General features: G+C 32.4%; 1 long non-coding RNA gene across 1 annotated transcript; it reads left to right on the top strand.

Annotated features, from left to right (window-relative positions):
• Nucleotides 1–1,391: 1,391 nt before the first annotated feature.
• LOC134236299 (uncharacterized) lies at nt 1,392–2,710 on the top strand. The gene is made up of 3 exons (XR_009985582.1): nt 1,392–1,539; nt 1,806–1,911; nt 2,292–2,710. It is a non-coding gene; the product is annotated as an uncharacterized LOC134236299 (long non-coding RNA).
• The last annotated feature ends 3,435 nt before the right edge of the window (nt 2,711–6,145 follow it).

Genomic DNA, 6,145 nt, shown 5'->3' with positions numbered 1-6,145 from the left:
CCAGTTATAAATGATCAACCCAGGTAAGGGGATTTCTGAACTATGGTCAACGCTAAATGAAAACACAGTTGTAAGTTTTATCAATTTAATAAAGTGAGAATTAACCGTTGTAAATGATAACAAATAATAAATAATGATCAAAATTTAACAAACAGAAAAGTCTTTGAAAATGGCACAGGATAAATAAAGCTTTATCAAAAATGTAATTTAATCTGAAAAATGAATCTCAATAATCTCAATGAATAATCTCAATAAATAAATAATTAAAAAATGTAAAGAAAAATGGGAGGAATGTGGCAAAACTATGAAAAATAATCTATGTCCCTACTGAGCTGCCATACTTATCAAAAAGGTGAAAAATCCTAAAGAGATAAAAAAAAATGTAAAGGGAATGAGCTACATCACCCAATATGACTTCTATCAACACTCTAGAGTTAATCTGAAAATATCAATACTAATTCTAGGTTCTAAAAATAACTGACCCAGAAAATAAACAAGACCCAAAAATAAATAATAAATAGTGGTTCTAGAAAATAAACCTGTTATCTACATATCCCTAGACCAGGCAGGACTTGGAAAGGGAAACTAAATTTACTTTAAATACCCTACATCCTAACTGTTTCCTAACATGTGAAAAACGTGAAACTAAATCTAAGCCAAAACCTAGAGAACTGTTAAACCATAAGGTTTTCTTAGTCCACTAAGTATCTAATCAAATAGTGCTCATAAACCATAAGGTTTTCTTAGCACAGAAAAGAGGAACTAACCATGAGGCTGTGTTCCCCAACCCAAGTGAAGAAAACTACACGAACACGGGTTTAAATACCCTGACAAGGCCCAAAATAAAAGCCAATGACTATCAAAGATCCTAAAGCTAAATTAACCAATCAGAACGCAGGTATCAAAAGTACTACGGAAAGACTGCCAACATGGATGACACTTCCTGTTTAAAAAGTAAAACATGTGGAATGTCAACTCATGTCCTAACTTATAAAAGACAAATAATAAAGGACTTTTACGTAAGTAACAACTGAAAACAAATGGTAAATAGAATTATCAGACTGAAATACCAGCAAATACTTGTAAGATAAGAATTACGAAACGATGGCTATGAAATAAAAATCTAAACCACTACACATGGTTAATTTATGAGGTAAAAAAATCGAATTCTTCATTGATAAAACTTATTTTGATATAAAATATTGTATTTTCAGTGAAAAGTTATTCAGATAGTGTTTGTAATTTTTTTTAAACAGAAATCTTGGAAATTCGAAACTATGGTATTTCTTAGCTCTACCGTACATTTTTGAATAGGCGCAAACTTGAAAACGCGCGAGACGTTAGAAGTGGGAATTTGTAGTGTGGAAGAATCAGTATTTGTTGACTGTGATCTATTATTTGCATAGTTACTGTGCCGTTTTCGTATTGCATAATTTTATTTCGATCGGGTTCAATATTCTGTTTATACTAATTATGGTAGCCATGCGGTTTGCCTGGCGTTTTGGCTGTGAAGTTTGGTGATGTTGGCCTCCCTAAGGAGTAAGTTTTATATTGTTTTACTTGAATTTATATCTAACTTGATCATCTGTATCTAACAGTATTATGCAATATCTTTTATCATGTTTAGATTCTGCAACTACAATGTTTTGTAAAACCGCGCATTTCCAGCATGCGATGGGCATAGGCCTGTTTAGCTCACATTTTAAAGTTACGCATTTAATTTTGTATGATTGCTTATGATTTTGATATTTTGTCAAATTCTTATTATGCTTTTGTAATTTGTAGTTTTTTCACCCTCTCATAAGGTGTGTCCAATAAACAGTACAGTCACTGATCTTTGTCAACTTTTAAAGAAAATAACAGAATATGAAGAAGGAAGACTATATATAGGATCGATCTACTTCATAACTGGTGAGTGACAAAAAATGGAGACAATAACTGAGTCAGAAATCTGTCTGTAAATGTTACTTTCTATTTGTAAAAAAACAAATTAAAGCACATTATAATAAATTAATATGTCTCTTTTTTAATGCAATTTTTGTCTGACTTTGCTTTTAGTTTGGATCCAACCATATAACATACATTAATTATAGACTGAGACTCAAAACTCTCATAGGCCTGATTGATCTACAAAATGGCGATCCAAGAAAATAGGCTTAAATTCCACTCAGAATTTTTAAATTTGGAAGTGTCTCTGATGCAAAATTAAATGAATCTAAAATGCAAGAAAATACAAAAAAGTCTTATGTTTTACAATCATGGGTACTTTCAGAAAATCTTTCTTTTTGAAGGAAAAAGAGAAGCAGTTCACAAAATGTTGATGAGCAGAAGAAAAGAAACTCTGGCTGCACAAAAATCTGAGCTCTTGAAAAAGAAACAAAAAAAAAGAAATGAAAATATGAATGATATTCAATCAAAGGATCCAAATGATGAAATTCTGGAAATTCCACATGGAGAGACAATAAGGATTTTTGAATTGACCATCTCTGCTCGAACTGCTTGAAAGCACTGAAAACTGTTTCCCTGGTGCTGAACAAACTTTTCTCCTAGACTGGAATTAAAAACTGTTCAATTTCTGGCATTAAAACACAATTTGAAACATGCTGAGGAAGGATCCCCCTCTCCTTTTGACCAAGTAAGGTTAAACATTCTGCAAAGAGTTGCATTTGAATTGAATTTTTTTTATACTTTTACCAGGAATGAACTACATTACTCATTTTATACTATGGTTTAATGTGTCAGATTGTCTATTTTAATTTTTTTAACAAAGATTTTGTTGCCATGGTTGGAAAACAAACAACATTTCTGTAAAATCTTTCAAGATACTGTATTATAAATCATCTACTGTTACTTTTTTTAGCATGACTTCATGCATTTTCATGAATAAACATGAATAATAATATTTCATATTTTGTTTACGAATAAGCAAGAATATTCATGAATGCTAATGGTTCATGAATTTTATTCATTCATGAACATTCCTGAAAAAATTCATCAAATTATTCATGAATAGTTCATGAAGATCCTATGAACTTATTATTGGACATTCTTGAAATGATGAATCTTCATGAATATGACTCTTCATGAATTATTCATGAAAAAAAATATTCATGAATATTCATCAATTTTCTTTCATGAATAAAAATTCATGATTTGAAAATGTCCAATAATAAGTTCATAGGATCTTCATGAACATTTCATGAATTAAATTCATGAAAAATTCAAGGAAATTCATGAATTATTCATGATCGTCTCGCAGGGGATATTAAATGAATAGAAAAGACATAAGAAAAACATTTTTTTAAAGATTGTTTATTAAAGGTTATATGAATATTCATGTAATAAATGCAAGTTTTTTAACATAAATAGTATCAGATTCCTTGACCGTCGGAGGGCGAGTGAATTTTTTTCAGTGAAACATTCCAGTCCTTTCATGAACGTGTAACTCCACTTTGGGGCAAAACAGGATACATAATTCGTGGAAAATCTTACAGAATTCACAGCTTTGGTGTTACTTGGGCGTATACGATATTATATTTGTATAATATGTGATAAATATATTTTCTAATGCTCAATTTCCGGTTATAAGAACATACATTTCTAATTTTCATTGAAGCTATTGAAACGGTTTAGAGTTATTGCCCTTTTGCTACATTGCTTTAATCAATAAATAATTGTAAATAATGTAATTAACAGGTACAGTGGACCTTCAGATATCCGGACGCCAGATATCCGGATGCTTCAGTATCCGGACGCTTTTTCATCGCAACGAAATTTTAAAATGTTAACCTGTCTTGTTTGACTGGTGATTCGGATATCCGGATGCTTCACATATCCGGACAAATTGACTGGGAACCAAAGCGTCCGGATAAATGAGGGTCCACTGTATTTGATTGATTGATTTTACAAGAAAGGATGTTTTATAAATAAAAATACAACAAAAACATATCTTTGGTTAAGATGAGCAAAGTATGCTCGGAAATTTACGGAAACGTATTCCGGCACTTATAATCATTGACATAAAGATCATATTAGTAGGCAGATGGTCAGTGTTGTCGGTGTCGTACATTTGAAACTAAGTTGTTGGTAGAAGTTTGGTCAAGTGACAATTGTAAGTCAAACGGCTAATCATTACAACTGTGAAAGCAATTAGTGTAGCAGATATATAGTTAACATTGAACGTGTCGAGCCAGTTGACAGGTTCATACGAATTGGTATATAGATAATCAAGGGGTTAGGGTATTACCAAGTGGCATTTGTTTAGCCAAGTGGCAATTGGCGTTTGTATAGCTACAATGTAAGTTGCAATCGGCATTGGTATAGCCAAGTGGCAAGTGGCGTTCGTATAGCCAAGTGGCAGGGGTTTCTGTACATATTGTTAATCATACACTAGGCAAGTGTCCTTTATATTTGTATATATTGCTTCAACTTGATACTAGGCAAGTGTCGTCCATATTTGTATATATTGCATTTTGTCTGTATATTTTGCACTCTTACTTGTCTTTATAAGACTTGGGCATTCCAAGTACGATCTCAAGTAGATCGCTCGGGTCCCGCACGTTACACTATCAAATCCATCATATAGATCAAACATTTCAAAGGAATAGGGTTTAGAACTACTTGTGACGTTTGGCACGAAATAATGTATCGTGATCCGACTTAAGTAGTAGACAAATGGCAACAATAGTGCAGAAATATATAAAATTGGCATGTCTGTATATGGAGCTGCGTGGAATAAAAAGTTGAATGCATTTCGAAAAAAGGAAAGAAAACAGTATCATCTGTTCATCACTAATAGAATATTTATTCTAAAAATTACTGTTAAAACTCAAGTAACAAAGTCCGATGTGATCATCTTGAGCAAAGTTTAGCAAGCTAGCTCTCATTTTAAAATAAATGTAAAGTATGTTAGAATCAAAAAAAGCAATCTCGCGATATTCGAATCTTAAATTTGAAGCGGGTTCCCAAAGGTGTATTGGGTACCGCAATGGATTTTCACGCTGACGACACGGGTTTGATCCCCCGTGTTTCCGATTTTTAAAATCACTTTTCAGTTTGATTTTACGTTTTTTTTCTGAATCGGACGGAAGACCTCTCGTTGCTCGCAACGAGTTTTTTTTCTAGTTATTATTATTTTTCATTTTTATTTTTTTGACCTTTTCAAATCGCGTTTTCTCGAAAACTACTCAATGAATTTCAGCCAAATTTTCAGGAAATATGTGTTGTACCATGCCATTTTGAAATATGAAAAGAAATTGGAAAAATTCACTTCCGGTCAGGAATTATTGCAAAATTTCATTTTTTTCACTAAAAATCTATTCCATGAATGTTCTCAGAAACTATTAAAGGTAGGATTCTCAAACTTTCAGATATGATAGAGGTTGGTTTGTAGATGTGTGATAAGAACATTTCGTGTGTCGTCGCCACTTCCGGGCGTCACAGGAAGTGATTGAAAAAGGGCAATTTTTTTTAACTTTTTTGTTTTTTGACATTTTTTATTGATATTAATATGCATAATAGAGACATATTTGAGAATGATAAATATGTAATTTGATTTAGAATCGGAAATTCCTACCTCGAGATATTCGCATTTAAAAATTTGAAGTGGTGGTCCCCAATGGCGTAATGGTAAGCGCGTTGGATTTCCACGCTGGCGATCCGGGTTCCATCCCCCATATATCCGAAATTTTTTTTATCACTTTTTCATTTCGATTTTACGTTTTTCTTTCAGAATCGGACGGAAGACCTCTCGTTGCTCGCAACGAGTTTCTTTTCTAGTTATTATTATTTTTCATTTTTATTTTTTTGACCTTTTCAAATCGCGTTTTCTCGACAACTACTCAATGAATTTCAGCCAAATTTTCAGGAAATATGTGTTGTACCATGCCATTTTGAAATATGAAAAGAAATTGGAAAAATTCACTTCCGGTCAGGAATTATTGCAAAATTTCATTTTTTCCACTAAAAATCTATTCCGTGAATGTTCTCAGAAACTATTAAAGGTAGGATTCTCAAACTTTCAGATATGATAGAGGTTGGTTTGTAGATGTGTGATAAGAACATTTCGTGTGTCGTCGCAACTTCCGGTCGTCACAGGAAGTGATTGAAATAGGGCAATTTTTTGAACTTTTTTGTTTTTTGACAT

The sequence above is a fragment of the Saccostrea cucullata genome, unplaced genomic scaffold (genome assembly GCF_032062105.1).
Source record: "Saccostrea cucullata isolate Sc308-1 unplaced genomic scaffold, CSIRO_AGI_Scuc_v1 ctg3563, whole genome shotgun sequence".
NCBI lineage: Eukaryota > Metazoa > Mollusca > Bivalvia > Ostreida > Ostreidae > Saccostrea > Saccostrea cuccullata.
This window is presented reverse-complemented; position numbering and strand designations above follow the sequence as displayed.